This window comes from Ornithorhynchus anatinus, chromosome 14 (genome assembly GCF_004115215.2).
Source record: "Ornithorhynchus anatinus isolate Pmale09 chromosome 14, mOrnAna1.pri.v4, whole genome shotgun sequence".
Lineage (NCBI taxonomy): Eukaryota > Metazoa > Chordata > Mammalia > Monotremata > Ornithorhynchidae > Ornithorhynchus > Ornithorhynchus anatinus.
This window is the reverse complement of record NC_041741.1, coordinates 1,167,352-1,190,096: the sequence shown is the minus strand read 5'-3', so window position 1 is coordinate 1,190,096 and position 22,745 is coordinate 1,167,352. Positions and strand designations below refer to the sequence as shown.

At 50.6% G+C, this 22,745-nt stretch overlaps 1 protein-coding gene across 1 annotated transcript in view; it reads left to right on the top strand.

The window, feature by feature from the left end:
* The first annotated feature begins 6,537 nt into the window (after positions 1-6,537).
* PPM1A (protein phosphatase, Mg2+/Mn2+ dependent 1A) overlaps positions 6,538-22,745 on the top strand; it is a 33,503-nt gene continuing 17,295 nt past the window's right edge. The window contains 1 exon segment of the mRNA XM_001512747.3: positions 6,538-6,582. The gene's annotated coding sequence lies outside the window, so the exon portion shown is untranslated.

Genomic DNA, 22,745 nt, shown 5'->3' with positions numbered 1-22,745 from the left:
CCAGTACCAGCGTGGAGGCCGGACCGGCGAAAGAGTTAAGCCTTGGACAGACGGGGCCCGAGGTAAGTCAGCCAATCAGACCTCGCTCGGATGATGTCCTTCCCGGCCATTCTGATTCATTGGCTGAGCGTGTTGTCATTCCGGCTCCTGCTTGGGCAAGTAGGCTGGCCGCGTGGGTAGACTTTTCCAGAGAGCCCGGCCGAACTGGATCTCGGTGTCCTGCGCGTGCAGTTGCAATGAAGGTTTAACTCTTCCTACCCCTTTAGAGACGCAGCTGTCGGCCCCGGCCTTTTCAAGCCCCTTTTCCTAAGCCGTCGCTGCCCGAGGCCCCTAGGGATGGAGTTACGTGACTCCGCTCAGCTTACAGACGGCCCACGGACGTTTCCCGACTTTCCATTTCGCACGTGGGGGCAGGCGGCAGGCTCGGGATGCGGGATAGGGGTGGCGCGACCCGTGTTTCTCCGACTCCTCCCCCGCCCCACCCCAAGCCTGCTCATCGCCGTTATGCCTCTCAAGAGTTCCACATGCCACTGGCCAGATGGTTTGAAGAGTGAGGGGATCATTTTCACAGCAGTGCCTTCGGCCCCTTTCCACAGTCCTCCCCATTACCAACCTGATGACGTTGTATCCCCCTCAGGGCTTAGAACACTGCTTTGCACGTAGTGAGGGCTTAAAAATATCATTATTATTATTATTATTACCCCCAGTCCCTTCCCGTCCCCATCATCCCTAGCCCCTCTCCCTAATGGAAATAATAACTGCCACATTCATGCGGCACTTCCTATGTGACAAGCACTGTGGCAAGCACTGGGGAAGATACAAGAAAATCAGATCAGATGCAGTCCCTGTTCCACACAGGGCTCCCAGTCTCGGGGGAGAGAAAACAGGTATTGAATCTCCATTTTAGAGATGAGGAAAGAGGAAACCGAGGCACAGAGAAGTGCAGGGGCTCACCCAAGGCCACTCATCAGGCAAGTGGCAGAGCCAGGATTAGAACCCAGGTCTCCTGACTCCCAGTCCACTAGGCCACGTGGTTCTTCCCCAGTGCTCAGTATAGCGCTTGGCACATAGTAAGCACTTAATAAATACCCTAATTAGTAATCCCGGGCCTTGTCCTCTCCTGGGGTGCCCTCTCCTCCTTGGGCTTATTATGGCACAGTGGTTGTCAGCTGTGTGGCGCGTTGTGGTGAGATTTGGGGGTCAGAGGAACACACGTAAGTGTGCCTCCTGGAAGGCTGCGTGGCCTACTGGCCTGAGATGGAGTCAGGTGGTTGGTGGCTAGTCCCAGCCCTGTCCCTGATCCACTGTGGGACCTCGGCCACTTAACCTCTCCGGGCCTGTTTTCCCCACTTATCAAACGGGGACAAGATGCCATGGGATTAAACCCCGACTAAGCCCTCTTTCCCCCGGCTCGCTCTCCCTTCTGCCGTCGTCTGGGCGCTTGGATCTTTGACCTTCGGACATGTGATATTCGCCCCACCCTCAGCCCCACGGCTACGGGTGGGCCTTGGGCTGTGTGCCACTAGGAGCCTCAGATTCTCTTTCTCCAGCCACAGCTCCTCCTGATTTTGTTTTCACTTTAGGTGTTTCTTTGTGTCCTACTTTGATTTCATCAGTCCTGATATGTCCGTCTCCAGTCCCTTCTCCTCACTTATCATTTGAGATTGTGAATCCTCTGCGGGGGGGGAGGGGGCAGAGGAAACATGTCTAATTCCCACCCGAGTATTTTCTTCTGGTGCTTTGCACACAAATGTGTGCTTAATAAACGTACTTACTTCTGCTCCCTGCTCTCCCTCTTGCTCTGTCGTGTGGGACTGGGACTGTATCTGATCTGCCCATCCAGAGTTTACTCCATCACCTAGCTCACAGGTGTTTAATAAAAGTGATTATTATTGGTTTTTCAGATGTGTGGATGGCAAAGGGAAGCACGAGAAGCAGCGTGGCGCAGTGGAAAGAGCACGGGCTTTGGAGTCAGGGCTCATGAGTTCGAATCCCAGCTCTGCCACTTGTCGGCTGTGTGACTGTGGGCAAGTCACTTAACTTCTCTGTGCCTCAGTTCCCTCATCTGTAAAATGGGGATTAAGACGGTGAGCCCCACGTGGGACAACCTGATTCCCCTGTGTCTACCCCAGCGCTTAGAACAGTGCTCTGCACATAGTAAGCGCTTAACAAATACCAACATTATTAAAGGGAGGAAGTTGGATGAGGCGTGGGTGCAAGGGTGCCTGCTTTTAAAAATGGGTAAAATGATTCACGCGATAGGACACTCCCATGGAAGGACAGGGAGAAGGGACAACGAACCTTTCGGTGGTTAGGAATTTGAAGGGTCGGTTGACGACGCTGCTTTGTGTCCGGGAAGGATCAGAGAAGTAGCGTGGTCTAGTAGAAAGAGCACGGGCCTGGGAGCCCCGGCTCTGCTCCTTACCTACCGTGTGACCTTGGGGAAGTAATAATGTAATAATAATGTTGGTATTTGTTAAGCGCTTACTATGTGCCAAGCACTTCTAAGCACTGGAGGGGGATACAAGGTAATCAGGTTGTCCCACTGGGGGGTCACAGTCTTTATCCCCGTTTTACAGATGAGGTAACTGAGAGACAGAGAAGTAAAGTGACTTGCCCAAGGTCGCACAGCTGACAAGCGGCGGAGCCGGGATTAGAACCCACGACCTCCGACTCCCAAGCCCGTGCTCGTCACTTAGCTTCTCTGGGCCTCAGTTACCTCACCTACAAAATGGGGATTCAGTACCAGATATTCTTCCTACTTAGACTGTCACCCTTATGTGGGACCTGATTATCTCCTATCTGGCCCAGTGCTTGGCATATAGTAAGCGCTTAACAAATACCACAGTTATTATTACTATTACTGTATTATTGTGAATTGGGTACTTGGGCTGAGATGTGACGGGACAGTTTGTGGGGTAGGCCTAGGGGGTTTTCTTCTGCGAGACCAGATTGTGCATACGTGCAGATCCGTCAGGCAGCAAGACCCTACGGCCCGGTGGAAAATTACCGTCCCCACCTTCAGAGCCTTACTGAAGGCGCATCTCCTCCAAGAGGCCTTCCCTGACGAAGCCGTCGTTTCCTCCTCTCCGTCTCGCCCTTGCACTTAGATTTGCTCCCTTTATTCACCCCTCCCTCGGCCCCACAGCACTTAGGTACATACCCTTAATTTATTTATATTAATGTCTGTCACCCCCTCTAGCCTGTAACCTTGCTGTGGGCAGGGAACGTATCTACCAACTCAGTTATATTATGTTCTCCCAAGAGTTTAGGACAGTGCTCTGCAAACAGTAAGCCCTCAATAAATGATTAATTTCTCACAGGAAGTCCCTGCCTTGCTGTACACTGAACAGGTCTGAGGAGAAATGTGTCTTCCCAGCGTGTGTGGGTACATGGGGCTTTGAAGGGGAGGTTTTATTCATGGTGGTCCCATGAGCTCGTTGTGGGCAGGGAATAATAATGTTGGTGTTTGTTAAGCGCTTACTATGTGCAGAGCACTGTTCTAAGCGCTGGGGTAGACACAGGGGAATCAGATTGTCCCACGTGGGGCTCACGGTCTTCATCCCCATTTTACAGAGGAGGGAACTGAGGCCCAGAGAAGTTAAGTGACTCGCCCACAGTCACCCAGCTGACAAGTGGCAGAGCTGGGATTCGAACTCATGACCTCGGACTCCAAAGCCCGTGCTCTTTCCACTGAGCCACGCTGCTCGGGGAATGCGTTTGATGTTATGTCGTGCTCTCCCAAGCGCTTGGTACAGTGCTTTGCACACAGTAAGCGCTCAATAAATACGATTAATAATAATAATAATAATAATACTAATGTAAAAGGTTCAGGTTTGTGCAGTCGAGGGGGGAGAAGGTGATGGGCGGGCACCCCCCTTAAATACTCCAGGGGAAGTGAGTCTGGGCTGCTGGGCCTGCTTTGGGCAGGAACGCTGGCAGGATCTGCCCGGAATCCCATCCCTGCCTACCTACTTAGAGAAGCAGCGTGGTTTACTGGAAAGGGCAGGGGCTTGGAAGTCAGAGGATGTGGGTTCTATTCCCGGCTCGGCCGCTTGTCTGCTGTGTGACCGTGGGCAAGCCACTTAACGTCTCTGGGCCTCAGCTACCTCATCTGGAAAATGGGGATCAAGGCTGCGAGAGCGCCACGTGGGGCAACCTGATGACCTTGTATCTACCTCCGTGGTCAGGACAGCGCTTGGCACATAGTAAGCACTGAAGAAATATCATTATTATTATTATTATTATTACCTCCAGACGGGAATGACTATTTCTGGAGCAATCCTCGAGAGGAGAACAAAACATGGACTTTCTGAGGCGAGCTGGGTGTGGGGTGGAGGGTGTCGTTCCTTGCTGCATGCCCAGGTGACGGTGGCTGGGGGGGAAGATTCTCTTTCAACAGAAATGCTCTGGGCATGTCACTCCCCTCCTCAAAAACCTCCAGTGGTTGCCTGTCAACCTTCGCATGAAGCAAAAACTCCTCACTCTCGGCTTCCAAGCTGTCCACCCCCTTGCCTTCTCCTACCTCACCTCCCTCCTCTCCTTCTCCGTCCTAACCCGCACACTCTGCTCATCTGCCACCCCTAACATCCTCACTGGACCTCGTCTCGCCCGTCCGGCCGTCGACCCCCGGCCCCCGTCCTACCGCTGACCTGGGCCTCCCTCCCTCCTCACCTCCGCCAAACTAACCCTCTTCCAAGCCCTAGTGAGAGCTCACCTCCTCCGGGAGGCCTTCCCAGACCAAGCCGTACCTTTCCCTCCTTCCTTCTCCATTCTTCCTCCTCCCTCCCTCGGCTCTACCCCCTTCCCCTCCCCACAGCACTCGTGCAGATTTGGATTCTATTGTTCTATTTTAATGGTATTGAGGCCTGTCCCCCTCCCCCCCCCCCCGCCAGCCGTGTGGTTCAGTGGCAAGAGCCTGGGCTTGGGAGACAGAGGTCATGGGTTCTAATCCCCACTCTGCCACCGGTCAGCTGTGTGACTTTGGGCAAGTCACTTCACTTCTCTGGGCCTCAGTTCCCTCATCTGTCAAATGGGGACGAAGAATGTGAGCCTCACGTGGGACAACCTGATTCCCCTGTATCTCCCCCAGCTCTTAGAACAGCGCTCTGCACATAGGAAGCGCTTAATAAATACCAACATCTTTATTATTATTATTCTCAGCGCCTCAGTTCCCTCCTCTGGAAAATGGGGATGAAGCCTGTGAGCCTCACGTGGGACAACCTGATGACCCTGTATCTCCCCCAGTGCTTAGAACAGCGCTCTGCACATGGGAAGCGCTTAACAAATACCAACATTATTGTTATTATTATTGGGAGTGTCAGCTGGGTGACTGTGGGCAAGTCTACTTCTCTGGGCCTCAGTTCCCTCATCTGTAAAATGGGGATTAACTGTGACTTCACATGGGTCAACCTGATGACCCTGGATCTCCCCCAGCGCTTAGAACAGCCCTCTGCACCTAGGAAGTGCTTAACAAATACCAGCATTATTATTATTATTATTGGGAGTGTCAGCTGGGTGACTGTGGGCAAGTTGACTTCTCTGGGCCTCAGTTCCCTCATCTGTAAAATGGGGATGAAGACTGAGCCTCACGTGGGACCACCTGATGACCCTCGATCTCCCCCAGTGCTTAGAACAGTGCTCTGCACATGGGAAGCGCTTCACAAATCCTAACATTCTTCTTCTTCTTCTCAGCGCCTCAGTTCCCCCCTCTGGAAAATGGGGATGAAGCCTGGGAGCCTCACGTGGGACCCCCTGATGCCCCTGGATCTCCCCCAGCGCTTAGAACAGCGCTCTGCACCTGGGAAGCGCTTCACAAAACCCAACATCATTATTATTATTATTGGGAGTGTCAGCTGGGTGACCGGGGGCGAGTCACTTCACTTCTCTGGGCCTCAGTTCCCTCCTCTGTCAAATGGGGATGAAGCCTGGGAGCCTCACGAGGGACCCCCCCTGACGCCCCTGGCTCTCCCCCAGCGCTCAGAACAGCGCTCTGCACCTAGGAAGCGCTCAACAAATAGCATCAGTCTTTCCCCTCGGGGGAGGCGGGCCGAGGAGGAAGAGGGCGACGGGCCAGGAGGGGAAGGGCGGGGCCCCGCGCGCGTGCGCGCGCCCGTCCTCGCGCTCGCGCGGCGCGAGGGAGGGTGACGTCATGGCCCAACGGTCCTCCCCTTCCCGCGGCGCCTCCTCCTCCCCCCGCCCGGCACTGCGGTTCCTGCCCGACAACATCCGGGTCTCTCCAGCTGCTCGGGAGGGCCGCAGCTGTTGGGGGGAGGGGGGGGCGGGGCGCGAGCGCGCCTGCGCGCTGGCGGCCTCGGGGAGCGGGAGCGCGCCGGGGAGCGAGGCGAGAGGAGGCGCCTCGGCCTTTTCCTCAGGCCGGAGCCGTGCGGGCGGCGACGAGGAGGAAGAGGAGGGAAGGACGGGCCAGGGGGATGACTTCTCGGTTCCTGCCCCTCCATCGGGGCCCGCTCGGCTTCGCCCGCCGCCGCCGCTGCTCCTCCATGGTCTGAGGGACGCTGGCCCTCCCTCTCCCCCCCCCCCCCCGCCCGGTCCGGACCCCCCTCCCGGGACCCGCGCCCTCGGGTAAGCACCGGGAACCACCACCACCACGAGGAGGAGGAGGAGGAGGAAGGCCGGCGGGGCCTGCGCCCCCGCCACGGCCCCCACCGGGGCCTGTAAACAAGCGGGATCAACGCTTCCTCCGGGAGGCCGTTGCGGGGGGGAGGGAGGGCCGGTCCTTGCCCCTCCCCGGGGGTCGAGGCCACCCCCTCTGGTTCATCCGGGACGTGGGAGCTTTACGGTGGTGAAGGTGCCTGGTTTTTGTCCGTGTGTCGGGGTTCTTAACCGCTTCCGAGGTGCGGAGCGCTGTGCTAAGCGCTGGGGGGGGGAATCCAGGGTCATCAGGGTGGCCCACGTGAGGCGCACGGTTAATCCCCGTTTTACAGAGGAGGGAACTGAGGCCCAGAGGATCATCATGATGTTGGTATTTTTTAAGCAGTTAAGTCCCGTTTTACAGAGGAGGTCGCTGAGGGCCAGAGAATCATCGTAATGTGGGTGTTTTTTAAGCTGTTAAGCCCCGTTTTACAGAGGAGGGAACTGGGGCCCAGAGAATCATAATGTGGGTATTTTTTAAGAGCTTACTGTGTGCAGAGCCCTGTTCTAAGCGCTGGGGGAGATCCAGGGTGATCAGGGTGGCCCACGTGAGATCAGAGTTAATCCCCGTTTTACAGAGGAGGGAACTGAGGCCCAGAGAATCATCATGTTGTTGGTATTTTTTAAGCAGTTAAATCCCGTTTTACAGAGGAGGGAACTGAGGCCCAGAGAATCATAATGTGGGTATTTTTTAAGAGTTTACTGTGTGCAGAGCCCTGTTCTAAGCGCTGGGGGAGATCCAGGGTGATCAGGGTGGCCCACGTGAGATCAGAGTTAATCCCCGTTTTACCGAGGAGGGAACTGAGGCCCAGAGAATCATCATGATGTTGGTATTTTTAAAGCAGTTAAGCCCCGTTTTACAGATGAGGTCATTGAGGCCCAGAGAATCATCATAATGTGGGTATATTTTAAGCACTTACTGTGTGCCCAGCACCGTTCTAAGTGCTGGGGGAGATAGAGGGTCATCAGGATGTCCCATGTGAAGCTCACAGTTAATCCCCGTTTTACAGAGGAGGGAACTGAGGCCCGAAGAATCATAATGGCGGTATTTTTTAAGAGCTTACTACGTGCAGAGCACTGTTTTAAGCGCTGGGGAGATCCAGGGTCATCAGGGTGGCCCACGTGAGACTCGCACTTAATCCCCGTTTTACAGAGGAGGGAACTGATGCCCAGAGAATAATAATAATAAATGTTGGTATTTTTTAAGCCCTTACTGTGTGCAGAGCCCTGTTCTAAGCGCTGGGGGAGATCCAGGATAATTAGGCTATCCCTCGTGAGGCTCAGTCTTCATCCCCATTTTACAGAGGAGGTCACTGAGGCCCAGAGAGGTGAAGTGACCCACAGTCACCCAGCTGACACCCCCGATAATAATAATAATGTTGGTATTTGTTAAGCGCTTCCTATGTGCAGAGCACTGTTGTAAGCGCTGGGGGAGATAGAGGGTCATCAGGTGGTCCCGCATGAGGCTCACAGTCTTCATCCCCATTTTAAGATGAGGTCACTGAGGCCCAGAGCAGTGAAGTGACTGGCCCACAGTCACCCAGCTGACAAGTGGTAGATCCAGGATTCGAACCCATGACCTCTGACTCCCAAGCCCGGGCTCTTGCCACTGAGCCACACTGCTTCTCCGATTAGACTGTAAGCCCGTCAATGGGCAGGGATGGTCTCTGGTGCCGAATTGTCCATTCCAAGCGCTTAGTCCAGTTCCATGCACATAGTAAGCGCTCAATAAATACTATTGAATGAATACTATGTGCAGAGCACTGGGCACTTACTCCGGGCCTCTAATTTGGGGGCGTCCCGGGAAGGGGGTAGTTTCTCCCGCCCCCGAGGTGGGACCCGAGGGGTATCTCTCCCCAGAACCCGCACAACCTTACACACACACACATACACCCACCCACCCACCCCACTTTTGCCTTCGATTTGTTTTGTTTTTTGCTTTTTTTTAAATCCCAGGGCTGGGGGGACGTGAGACCGGATGCTCAGAAAGCTCCCAAACTGAGCTCGGTTGACCAGAGTTGCCGAAACCCAGAGAAATAAGGCTCCGTTTTCTCCACTTCCTCAATCCCCTTCTGTCCACCTTCTGCCGATCGGAAGGATGGGTGGGATGGGCTGAAGAGTTGATTCAACGAGGAGAGCCCGCGGAGGAAAATGCAGGGCAGGGTGTTGTCTGTTCCCCAGTATTTCATCCCTTCTCCCGGACTAAGGGGTGGAGGGGAAGGTTGTCTTGGGGGAGATACCTTAGTTGGTTATGACTTTTTAATAGTTTTGAATCCTTTCTCCCTCAACACCTGCCCGAAGGCAGGGGGGTATTTTCCCTTTAGAGATAAAAGCACAGGTGGATAATAATATTACTGGTATTAAGCCCCAACTCTATGCTAGGCACTGTACTTAAGCGCCGGGATAGATTCAAAATAACCGGGTTGGACATTGTCCCTGTCCCACGTGGGGCGTAAGCGCTTAGGAAGCACTCAATAAATATGATTGAATGGATGAATGAAACCCTGTTTTACAAATGAGGGGACTGAGGCACAGAAAAGTTGCCCAGGGTCACACAGCAGACAACTGGAGGAGCTGGGATTAGAACCCGGGTCCTTCTGGCTTCGAGGCTTGTAGTACCTATCCACCTGGCCATGCTGCTTCTGCAGAGAATCCAAATTATAATTTCCACACCCCTCTCCCTCCCTGCCCCTCACCCCTTTGCTGAGCCCCATCTCTTTAACGTGGCTCAGTGGAAAGAGCACTGGCTTGGGAGTCAGAGGTCATGGGTTCTAATTCCGGCCCCGCCACTTGTCAGCTGTGTGACTTGGGGTAAGTCACTTCACTTCTCTGGGCCTCAGTTACCTGTAAAATGGGGGTGAAGACTGTAAGCCCCACGTGGAACAATGTGATTACCTTGTATCTACCCCAGCACTTAGAATAGTGCTTGGCACATAATCAGCGCTTAACAAATGCCATTGTAATTATTATTTAACCAAACTCAGAAAATCAATTTTCAGATCTCATTCGAGGAGCGTAACTAGTTCACTTTCAGTGAAAGCTACCAAAATGCATAAGGCAGAGTTTGAAGGCCTCCAAAGAAATGTTAGAGGCTCTTATTGACATTCATTCCATCATATTTATTGAGCATTGGCTGTTTGCAGAGCACCGTACTAAGCGCTTAAGAGAATACAATATGAAAGGTGGTAGACATATTCCCTGCCCACCAGTGATCTTACAGTTTAGAGGGGAAGCTTTAGTAAAGTCAGAATTTTTGAGTTTCTCCCTAAGAGGGGCATTTTACCAGTGCACACAGATGGGTAGTCAGAGTCCCAGAGAAGTTAGCTGTGTCTTGAAAAGGTAGGCACTAATGATATTTATTAAGTGCTGGAGCAAATACAAGAAAATACGATTGGGCACAGTCTCTGTCCCATGGGGTACTCAAAGTCAGGATGGGAGAGCAGGGATCTGACCCCCATTCAGCAAATCGGGAAACGGATGCTCAGAGACGCGCAAGTGACTTGTCCAAGTTCACCAGCAGCAGAGCTGGGACCAGGCCCTCAGTTCTTCTGTCAGTCAGTCAGTGGTACTCTCTGAGCCCCGTGCTGTGGGCAGAGCACTGTACTAAGTGCTTGGGAGAGTCCAGTATAACATTTGATCAACCTGTTCCCTGCCCACAGAGATCTTAGGAGTCCAGAGCCTCCAGTCCCCTCTTCTTTCCACTCGGCCATGCCGCGCCTCTTAATACAACAGTGGAGGGTCAGGATATTTGTTTATTTTGACAGCCAGTGCGGTGTCTCTGACTCCATTCTTTTAGGGACAATACAATTCAGGGTAGCTTCACAATAACAGATCAACCAGTGCCATTTATTGAGCGCCTTCTGTGTGCAGAGCATTGTACTAAGCGCTTGGGAGGGTAGATTGCACCAAAATTAGCAGACACGTTCTCTGCCCATTTGCAGCCTAGAGGGGGAACACCTAAGCCCCCTCAGTTTAAAGATTTCCAAACTTCGGAACCATTTAAAGAAAGAGAAAGGTTCCAGGGAAGCCTTCTTAGCAAGAGCGGAGCCGTTCGCTCTGTGTCGCTCAGCTGGGAGGTCTCCCCGGATGGTCCTGGGGGAAACCCCAGGGAGGAGGAAGAAGATGGAGATACCAAGGGAGACAAGAGTGAGTTAGCTGGAATACAGGTCTGAACAGGCTACACACATTTGCTAGTTGGAGGTGAACGGTGTTTCAAAAGCAGATTCAGAAGGTTTTTCTATCAACTCAAGCTGGATCTTGCTTATCTGGGCTCAGATTTTAACTAAATATGTTGAATAAAGCTGTACTTTAGGGAAACCTGATTTTAGAGAATCCCGAAGTACTTTTTTGGGGCTTGCCAGTTGGGCTCTTTAAAACATTGGCAACTTTTATAACGCCAACCCGGGCCGAGACCCTGCTTTAAGGCTCCCAGGGTATTATGTCCGTAGTAAACTGCCTCCAATGGATTTATTGCTGCGAATTTCTCTTTATCTGCATGCATCTTGGACATTGCTACTAAGCCTAACTACTTTTAGTCTCTTAAATTGTCAAACGAGGATAGAAATATGTTCACCAAGGGACTGATCCTCTCTCTACATTAAAAAAAAAAAAAAATCCCTCAGAAGATGTAGATTGACTTCACTAGGACCTTTTGAGTATTCAGGTAGAGAGAAATCAGTTGACTGGATTTATTGCGTGTTTACTGTGTGCAGAGTACCTGGACTATGAGCTGGTTGTGGGCAGGGAATGTGACTGTTACTGTATTGTACTCTCCCAAGGGCTTAATACAGTGCTCTGCACACGGTGAGCGCTCAATAAATACGATTGAATGATTGAATGAGTATAGTGTAATAGACACATCTCTGCCCACAGTGAGCTTAGTAGAGAGTGCCAAAATGCATCAGATTATAGTATTTTCTTTTTTTTGAGGGCAGCAAGAGACCTGGGTGGGCACTGTATTTTTTACCTTCCTGATTCATCAGAGACCTATAGCCCTGTCAGATCTCTGAAGAGAATCAGTTCAGTGAGAGTTGTGTAAGAAGTTAAGCAATGAGGTAAAACAAGGCGTGTTACTGTGAAATACACAGGCCTTGAAGGAGGGGAGAGGTGTTATAAGGCAACTAGGTAAAAGTTAAATGGCTACCAACACCCTGGGAACTGATTTTTTCCAGGAAAGTATCTTTTACGAGCAAATTAGAGCTCGCTATCACAAACTCTCGGTGTTTTTTTTTTTGGTTCAGAAGCCAAGACTCCTTTTTATTTTGGTTCTTTGGGTTATTAGTTAGAATTCATAACACCCAAGTACTGCGCTCACAGTTTGCTAGCCCAAATCAAAAAATTATGGATTTCCGTAGACCCCAGGCCGAATCCCGTAACTGTTGATGGCTCATTTTAACAGGAGTTTGGAATCTATATAAGTTTGACCTTTGCTGTCCTGGTTATGTTCTTAGTAGATAATCTCTTACTACACTCTTCCTCCTTTGCTGCAAAAGTAGGAGGGGCTAAGTAGGGTCAATGATTAAGAGCGGAGGGGGGTGGGGGTGGGAGGGTGTATGCTTGTGGCTTAAGAAGTCTGATAAGGAAAATAAGAGGGAGAAAGTCCTAGGCTAGAAACGGGTATGGGGAAAGGGTTGGGGCCCTTCTTATTAGTCAAAAAGAGATGCCGTCTCTCCTCCTCCTCGCCTCCCCCCACACCACACCCCCAGCCTTTAATCTTCCCTTGAATAAATGTATAAAGATCTGTTGAAGGTCATTACAATTTCTGTTAGCTGTAGCTCCATTCACTAACTGCCAATATTGCCCGTAGTACTCTTATTTGGAAGCTTGTTCAAAATGATCTGATGGTGGAAACTGGTAAGGGAAAAGAATTAGCAATAGTTTTGTGTGCATAAGGGAATTTTTAAATTCTAGATTTTTCCCACCCCCAAAAGAACATGGGAGAATAATGGGGGGAGGAGAACTCTTTTGCTCTTTAAAGGACTTTCTTCCTTAATATTCCTGTGTGATGTGGTAGCCTCCACTTCCTTTCGATCTTTGTCCCAATTCCAACGAAGGGTATTTTAAAATCAATTCATTCCACTCCATTGTTCTTTCTGCCAAAGGGGGGGTCTCTGGTAATTGAGGTGACTTTTTTTTTAAATTTAACCTCTAAAGTGTCTGTAAATTTGGAAAGGGAGAGCCTGATATGAATTATGATCTTCAGTTTGAGCCTGCAAGCTGCTTTTTGGTCTTGCAGAACAAAGGGAAAACTTTCTCAAGAACATTGTGGTAGTGTTTTCAAACCCTCCAGTCTCAATCTTGGCTCTGTCCAATCCTGGGCTTTTCTTTAAAGAGAAGAATCTGTGGTACTGTCCCAAGATTTCGGAGGCGAGGTCGGGTCTGGATTTCTGCCCTATTGTAAATCCTTCTAAGGCCTCTACACCAGACTGGTCTTTTATGCCTAAACAGGAATGGAAAGAAACAAGTTTGTTCACCTGTGAGGAGCAGTGATTTAAGCGGCTGCGGGGTGGGGAAGGGGGTCCTGTGTAGCCCGACAGTTTTTGGAAGAGCTGTACTTGCCCAAGGAACGCTCCGCCTTTTCTCCCCTCACCCCCTTTCTCCTCACTGCTTCAGTCAGTTTCAGCCCGTGCAGCGACTAAAGTACTGACGATGGTGATGTTGCCCACTGAGGTAGATGGAAAGCACTTGGTGCCCTGCACTGTACTGAGCGCTCGGGTAGCTACAGTGGAAGTGATCTGGAGACCGGGACTGAGCCAAGCCCATCTCCCTCGGAGATCTGGTGTCTCTCCCACTTCTGCGGAAAGCCAGCTCGCCCTCCTTTCCCTCCTTACTGGAGCTGCTAGGTAGCGGAGGAGAAGGAGAGAGAAAGAGTGTGAAGTGCCTTGTGGTACTGGTCTCCCCTTAGAATGGAAAGAAAACCAATCGGTAACCGAGTGCGAGAGTTCTGGCTGAAGGGACTGAGCGAGATTGGTGGGGGCCGGGCCCAGGACCATGGTGGGAAAGAGATTGGATTGTCCCTTCAGGAAGGTTCTCGGAGTGGAAATTTCAAAAGAGGTTTGGCTTTTGTTTGGCAAATGGGGAAAGTGAGGCCGGGCCGATGCAGCCTGACTAAGGCCCCTGGATTGTGCTCCGGCTGTGTTGGCCCGCGTGATTATTTTTCTGAGTGTCAGTGGGAATGAGCACAACCTCGATCTGGAGCTGAGTAGGTCAGGGATGCTGTATATTGATTGCATCCTGCTTCCCCCACTCTCCAGCCCAAGAGTGAACATGACGCCTGAACCGTCATCACATCAGCCTCTTCTCTGGTCTCCCAGTCTCCGGCCTCTCCCTCCTTCCCTGATTTCCAGATCACCTTCCCGAAGTGTTGCTCCACATCCTTCTCCCCTCCTCAAAACCATCCCAGGGGTTGCCTGCCTCCCTCCATGTCAGACAAAGACTTATCATTGGTTTCAGGACACTCTCCACTTCATACGTAATAATAATAGAATTGCGGTTTCGAAGGGCCTGCTATGTGCCAAACCCTGAACTAAGCGTTGGAATAGACAGAAATAATCAGGTTGGGCACAAGTCCCCATTCCACATGGGGCTCACAGTGTGAGTAGGAGGGAGAACAGGAATTGAATTCTCATTTTACAGATGAGGAAACCAAGTTTCTTACCCTAGGTCACACAGCGGGCAAGGGATGGAGCTGGCATGAGAACCCAGGTTCTCTTGACTCTTAGCCCGTGCTCTTTCCACTGAGTCGTGCTACAGCGTACCAGTCAGTGAATCAGTGTTATTTGTTGAGCACTTACTGTGTGCAGAGCACTCCTAAGCACCTAAGAGAGCCCCTGCTATTTTCCAGCCTGCACTCTGCTGTCTTCCCTCGCCTCATCTTCTGTCCTGCTCTCACCTCACCCACTTTCTACCCCTTGCTCCCGCCGTCCCCCCATCCTGGAACCCTTGCTCATTCATTCATTCAGTTGTATTTATTGAGCACTTACTGTGTGCAGAGCACTGGACTAAGCGCTTGGAAAATACAGTTCAGCAACAGAGAGGCAATCCCTGCCCACAACGGGCTCACAGTCTCGAAGGGGGGAGACAGACATCAAAACAAGTAAACGGGCATCTCTATAAATAAATACAATTATACATATATACCCACATACATCAGAACAAGTTTAACGGGCATTAATATAAACAGAATTATAGATATACACAAGGGCTGTGGGGTGGGGGAGGTAGAGCAACAAACACAGAGACACACACAAGTATGCCAGACTTCAGCCCTTCCCACTTTCAAAACCCCCCAGGGTCTCCTCCCCCACCCGCATCTCCAACAGACCTTTCCCGACTAATTCCCAGTACCCCGAATCATATGAACCATCATTTCTAACCATCCTCCACGATTGTGTGTCTATGTGTGTGCAATTTATTGTGACTTTACTGTTTGTAATTATTTTTATGTCTGTCTCCCCCGCATCCGTGTGAGCTTCTTGTGAGCTGGAAAGATACCTCCTGCTTCTGTTGTTCTTCCCCAAGCACTCAGTACAGCTAATTGTATGTAATAAATCCTATTACTGCTATTGCAACGCTGCACTGCTCTGTTTCTGTGAAAGACATCTGCCCTCTCAGGATCATTTCTCCAGAGTATCATTTTGAAAATATGGGCCAAGACCCTGATTTCCCATATTTCTTTCTGAAGGTTTATATATCACCCGATACGGAGCTATTTAAATAGACTCTTTAACCCCCATTTAAATCGCCTTGTCGGTATCAACTCTTTTTCCATGGAAAGCTCACTGCTGTTTAGCTAAGTCCAAAATTTCAAAATTTAAATTTCAAGGGGGTGATATTATAATATTTTTGTGTTTTTTCAACCTCCTTAGAAAAGGGAATTGGGAATTATGGTTTGGTTATTTGACTTTCCAAAGCCAATTGAAACTGCCACCTCTTCCCCAGAATAGATATAGATTTTTTTTTTCCTTTGGGGTGGTGGGCTGGCGCGTCGCATTAGGAGGCCAGCGCGGCCTCCGGAAACCGTAATAAACATTTACATTGTTATTAAATGTAAAATATGTAAATTTGGCCACAACAAGCTTCCAAGTCTTTAATAGGGTGTGCTGTCTAACGGGCTGGAACCCTCCCATGAGGATGAACTGGAGTGTTGTCTCTGGTTATGTTTTTTTGTTTTTTAAATGGTATTTCCTGTGTCAAACCCTGGTACTCTGTGCCAGGATGGGGGTAGGCTAGTCAGACTGGACACAGTCCCTGTCCCATGTGGGGCTCACAGTCTTAATCCCCATTTTACAGATGAGGGAACTGAGGCCCAGAGAAGTGAAGTGACTTGCCTAAGGTCACAGAGCAGACGAGTGGCAGAACCCACATTAGAACCCAGGTCCCTCTGACTCCCAGGCCCGTGCTCTGTCCCCTAGTCTTCGCTGTCTTCTGTGTGGGCTTCCCGTCCACTGTTGCGAGCAGCGAACCGAGCGAGAGACCCAAGGGACCATGTGTCATGCACATCTACCAGCTGTGGGCCATAATGTTTGTCTCCTACTCTAGACTGGGAGCTCGTTGCGGGCAGGGCACGTGTCTGTTTATTGTTCTGATGTCATCTCCAAAGCACTTAGTACTATGCTCTGCACTCAGTAAAGGCTCAATAAATACGATTGGCTGACAAGAAGGACTGCCGAGAGCCACACGGCGGAGGCTGGCGCCGTTGTGGCGGGGTGGGGTGCCCTGCGCGATCAGCGGGTGCCGAGCCTGAGCCGAGCCCTCCGAGCTGGACTGAGGTGGCCTGAGAGGTCTTGGTTCGGCGGGAGAGGGAGCACTGGCGTGCCCGTCTTCAGATGCCCCAAAACCGCGAACCTACACCACGTAGGGTATCTCCCATTAGCAGGGTTTTCCGGTCCGGGCCAGGTAGGCGACGGTATATTCTGTTTTTTTCTTCAGCGAGCATTTCTGGACTCCAGGTATCCCCTCCCTGAGGTCCACTCGGCCCTCCAACGACCGTCCGTCTGTTCTCGTAGGAACCGTGTGCACACGCTTGGAGAGGGGAAGGGCCGGGCTTGCGGAGACAGTCGGGCTGATGAGTCGGCAATCAGGTTAGGAAACGCATTACCCCTGAGAGAGAGAGCTTCCATCTGAGAACAGAAACGGAACATCACAGAAATTCTTAATGGGAGCATCAAGACTGATCATTGAGTCCCCATTAAGTAGAGTGGCTTTCTTCAATCTCCTGTAATCGATAGAGGAATTTATGGGAACCTGATGAAATCGAGGCCCTTCACACCGTGAAGAACTCACAGAAGCCCCCCCCCCCCCCCCCCCCGCTGATAGACCCCCCCCCAACCCCAGGGAAGGAGACGGCCTGGGGCGGCTGAACCCAGTTTTGCCGTGTCAGATGTAAACTTGTCACTGAGGGAAGCCAAAAACCAGCCACTTTCTCTCTCTGTCTCTCTCGCAGCGGGGCCCCAGAGACCTTGTCTCTGAAGCCCGTCGATGGTGGGGGACAGGTGGGAGCACCTCAATCATTCGAAAGAGGGCCTACCCTGAGGAGAGTTGGGGAGAGGGGAGGTGCTGGGGAGGGAGGGGAGCTTGATGGGCAGCCTTTCCTTCCCTGACCCCGTTGTCCTGCGCGGGGGTCATTAAGGCGGATGCTGAGTGATCAGAGCCTCTCACCAAACATCTAGAAAGTTCTGATGAGCAATCAATTGCCTGGTTGTGTTTGACTCATTAGGATGTGAGGTTTCAAAGCCCGCTCTGCACCCGGTCTCGACCTACCGATTCTGCTCTTTGGAGGTGCCCACTGGTTGGTGCCTCCTACACGTTGGCCCCCTGTGCCCACTCCTCGCCAGCTCACTCTCTCCATTCCTCCTCACCGAACCACCTTCTTGATTCTCCCGTCCCCAAACTCCACTCATGCTCTTCTCCCCCCAGCCCCCAGGCCCTTACTAAATCCTTCAGGTCACAGCTCTCTCCATCTTTAAAGCCCTCCTGGAATCTCACCCCCAAGAGGTCCTTCTCAACTGATTCCCAACCCCCGAGGCATGTCAGCATGCACATATTTTTACTTGTATCTTCAATTATTTATTCAGCTATCTTGCCTAAGGTAAACCTTTGGATTGTTAACAGAAAAACCAGGGAGGGTGCAGAAAAGCAACAAAAATGATCAGGAGGTTGAAAAATGGATCCTGCCAGGGGTGGGGGAAGAGTGTGCAAGACAGTGCTACTAGCCAAGGGTTTGAAGGTGTATCTTCTCTTCTTGGTGGCGGCATTTAGTTTGGCTCCGCCACTGGCCTGCTGTGTGACCTCGGTCAAGTCACTTAACCTTCGCACTTCATTTGGCTCCTCTTCAAATTGGGGATTCAATGCCTATTCTCCCTCCTATCTGGATCGTGACCCCCATGTGGGACAGGGTGTTTAACCCACATGTCTTGTTTCTACTCCAGCACTTAGTACAGTGCTCGGCATAGAGTAAGTGCTTAAAGACCAGCATTATTATTCGGTAACTTATTCCGATGTGGAAGCCGAGCTGTAGTTGCACTGGGGCCATCCCTTTCCGGTCCTCGGGCTGGTCCTAGCTTCTGCAAGCCCTCAGCAGTGGCAGTCAAGGACTTCTGCCATAGCCTATGCCCACCCATCTCCTAGAATGCCCTGGAAGACCTGCCATTAAGCTCTGCTAATGGAAATCCATTCCGCTTTTCAAATTTATATTTTGAAATGTTATCTGTTAAGCGATTATTATGTGCTAAGCCCTTTTCTAAGCCCTGGGGGAGATACAAGACATGTTGGACTGCCCTCATTTCTTCCCCTATTCTATTCAAATTTCCAGCCCTCCATCCCAACTGTGGCTTGTCCCCATGAGGAGAACCTGTGTTTGATCTTTTTAAAAGACAAATGGGGGAAAAATAAGATGGATCGTCTGGGTGTTTGGCCATCAGGGATCCACTCTCCCTCATTTGTTTGGCTACAGAGATTGGGAGCATTTTCTCCAGGGTCCTCTGCTACCTAATGTAGCAAGGGGCAGTATTTTGGTGCTTTTTACGATGTCATGTCTCATTTCCGAGGCTTTCACTTCTAATCTTGTACCCCTGTAGAACCCTGCTCTTTCTTTGTACTTTTCTGTAGTTGGATGTGGCCTACTTTTGACTTTCAGCTGCTTTCTTTTTTGCCCTTCAGGTCCCTCAAGAGTTTTTAGTTTAGCCAGCTTGGCTTCTTGTTCCCCTTTTTTTCCTCCTTCCTCTGCCCTGCTGTGGTGTGTCCCTGGGCCCGCAGCAGGGCCCCTGTACAGAATAGCCCGCGGCCTCGGACAGGGGTAGAGAGGGGCGCGCTGAGCCGGGCCCAGGATGATGGGACCCAGGCGAAGCAGGACGACTAATGAGTAGAGAGAGAGAAGGAAAGTGGGCAGCTGGGCTGGTGGAAGGGGTTGGGAACCTGCCTTCCCTCTGCCTCTCATCCACTCTCCCTTCTCCTCTTCCCTCTCCCTCCCCTACAGGAGTCAAAACCCAGTCTACTTTTCCACAAGCCAAGATGTGTGGGCTGGCTAAGGATTCTTCTTGCCCATTTTGAGCCGGGTGAAAATGACTGTGAATGCGTATTTGGATTTATAAGCCTTTGATTTGCCTCCTTTCAAAGCATTTGCACCCAGCCCTTTGCAATGTGTGCTTTCAAGAAGCCGACTGCATTAGCCACTTCCTGGATTGGAATTTCAGGGGACAATCGATCAAAAATAACATGGATCAATTCTTTTTATTTTTATGGTATTGAAGCACTTACTATGTGCTAACAGAGTTAATAGAGAGGATCCTCAAAGTTAGGATCCTGGTGTAGATAGATTACAAATTAGTCAGGGAGGACACAGCCCCTGCCTCGGTTGGGGCTCACAGACTATTATTATTATAATCACTTGTTATTATTTCTGGTAATAGTATTACCAGTAATGCTAGAAATAGTATTACTCATCCTCCTATGAACTTGCTTTAATGTCGATCTCCCCCTAAATTGTCAACTCCTTGAGGATAAGCATCATGAGAACTAACTCGAATGTACTCTCCCCTCCAGACCCCTGCGCTCGTTGTGAGCCAGGAATGTGTCTGTTTGTTGTTACATTGTACTCTCCCAAGTGCTTAGTGCAGCGCTTTGCACACAGTAAGTGCTCAGTAAATGATTGAATGAATGGAAGGTGCTTAGTATGGTGCTCTGTGTGCACTTAGTAAGTACCTTTAATTGGTTGGTTGACTGTTGGGGAGATTAAAAACTAAATCCAGATAAAGAAACTAATCTGGCTAACAAGTATGACACCATTCCAAATTCGTAGAGCAATTTTGAAAGCATCCCAGAAAATGGGAAAATCAGCCTATTCTATAAATTCAGCTTTTATAGGAAATTTGGACTCTCTTCCTGGTTCCATTGATCTTAAAATAACCGTGCGTTTAAATACCGCTATAGTTCGAAGCATCGCAAAATTGAGGAGAAGCTGAATTTTTCACATTGTGAGAGAGCGTGTGTGTGTGCCCGTGCATGCACAGGGGCCTTCTTGGCATCAGTAGCATTTCCTGAGCACTAACCTGCTGGGGCAGAGCATTGTTCTAGCAGCCTGGAGAATATGCAAGTGGTGATGGGTGAGTCCAGTGAGCGAGACAAGCAGAGACGACGTTGCCGGCTGTGCGAGAGTTAAAGAGCTAGAGGACAGACCCAAATGACAAATGCGAGCGAATAAATCCTACCTGATTAGTCTGCATCTGCCCCAGTGCTTAGTACCGTTCCCGGTGCGTAGTAAGAGCTTAACAAGTGCCATTAAAAAATCAATAAATCAGAGGCAAAAGATAAACTCTCTGTTATAACTTCCAAGTTTGCCTGTTGGGTTGCCTGCCTGGAAGTGGAAGTATTAGTCCAGATGGTGATAGTACTTAATTGAGCTCCCACTTAGTGATATGCTCTAAACGGTGCACTTTTAGAAAAGCAGACTAAAGAAGTGACACATTTCCTGCCCGCAAGGAGCTTACACTCTAATGTGGGAGACAGGCAGAAATGTTTCCCGGAGGAAACTGAATCATTAAATGTCCAATTGAATAAACAACTACACACGAGTGCTGAGGATGGGTAAAAGTATGTCATAAATAGTTGGGAAGCAGTGTGGCCTAGTGGATAGAGGACGGGCTCGGGAGTCGGGGAACCTGGATTCTAATCTCGACTCCGCCACCTGTCTGCCGTGTGGCCTCTGGGCCTCAGTGACTTCATCTGTAAAATGGGGATAAAGACTGTGAGCCCTAGGTGGGACATGGACTGCATCTGACCTGATTGACTTGAATCTACCGCAGTGTTTAGTGCAGTACCCACCCCGGTGCTTAGAGCGCTCGGCACTTAGTAAACACTTAGCAGATACCATTTTAAAAACGGGGTGGTGTTTAGGATGGCACTGAACGTGGGAAATGTTATTTTGGGCCCCGTCGCCAGTGTTAGATCTTTGAGGATCCTCTCTGTTAACTCTGTTGCACTCTCGAATATGGGGAGGGCGGGAGGGAGTTCCAAGCCGGGGGAATGGCGTGAGTGAGAGGGCGAAAGTGGGAGAATAGAGAGTAAGGAATAACTCGGGCAGAAAGAAGACAGCAGGTTGGAGTATAGGAGGTAGAGAGAGCGGATAGGTAAGGTGGGATGAGTTGGAGAGCCTTGAAGCTGATGTGAGGAGCTTTTGTTGGTCGCGGAGGGACCCAGGAAGCCAGGGGAAGGTTGGGAGGGAGGAGAGATGTGGACCAAAGATCTGGGGAGCAGTGTGGGATATAGATTGGAGGGGTAGTAGGTGAAGGCAGGGAGGGGAGCAAAGAGTGATGCAGTAGACTAGCTACAGTTGGACCAAAGCTTGCCCCAGGTTCAATTGTCTGGTCTTCAAAACCTTATTAAAGGCACATCTCCTCTAAGAAGCCTTCCCTGACTAAGCCCTCCTCTTCTCCCACTCCCCTCTGTGCCTCTTTTACTTGCTCCTTGGTTCTTCCTCCCGCCCACCCCCACAGCACGTGTATATATATCTGTGTATATCTTGTTAATTTATTTATACTAATGCCTATTTCCGCCTGTAGACTGTGAGCTCGTTCTGGGCAGGAATGTGTCTGTGCGTTGTTCTATTGTACTCTCCCGCATGCTCAGTGCCGTGTTTTGCACACAGTAAGCGCTCAATAAATACAATTGAATGAATGAAGGGGAAAGAGAGGAGATGGATCTGGGAGGAGATGTGTAGGAATCAGTCACCGGTATTTATTGGCGCTTTCTATGTGCAGAGCACTGTACTAAGCAGTTGGAGGAGTACGGTATAACAGAATTAGTAGATACATTCCCTGCCCATAACAAGTTCACGGTCTAGAGGGGTGACAATATCAATATGAATAAATGGTCATGTATGATATATAATTTAAAGATATGTACATAGGCGCTGTGGGGCTGGGGGGGGGCGGTGAATATCGAATGTGCAAAGGTCAGAGATTGAGGTGTGTAGAAAATGCAGAAGGGAGAGTGAGCCGGGTGAAAAGAGGACTTAATCAGAGAAGGCCTCTTGGAGGAGATGTGACCTCAGTAATGCTTTGAAGGTGGAGAGAGTGATGGTCTGGTGTATAAGGAGGGGAAGGGAGTTCCAGGCTAGGGGGAGGATGTGGAAATGGGGGTCGGGGGGAGGCAGACGAGACTGGGCCACAGTGAGTAAGCTGGTGCTAGAGGAGTGGAGTGTGCAGGCTGTGCTGTAGTAGGAGATTAATGAGGTGAGGTAGGATGTGGTGAGCTGATTGATCTCCCTAAAGCCAATGTTAAGGAGTTTGTATTCAATGTGGAGGTGGATGAACAGCCATTGGAGGTTCAAGAGTGGGGAGACGTGAACTGAACGTTTTTGTTGATAAATGATTCGTGCAGCAGAGTGAAGTAGGGACTGGGGTGGTGAGAGACAGGAGGCCGGAAGGTCAGCGAGGAAGCAGATTTAGTAGTCAAGGCGGGAGAGGGTAAGTGCTCGGATCGGCGTGCTAGGAGTTTGGATGGAAAGGAGAGGGCGGATGTTAGCAGTGTTGTGAAGGTAGAACCGACGGGATACGGTGACAGATTGACTATGTGGGTGGAATGAGAGAGATGAGTCG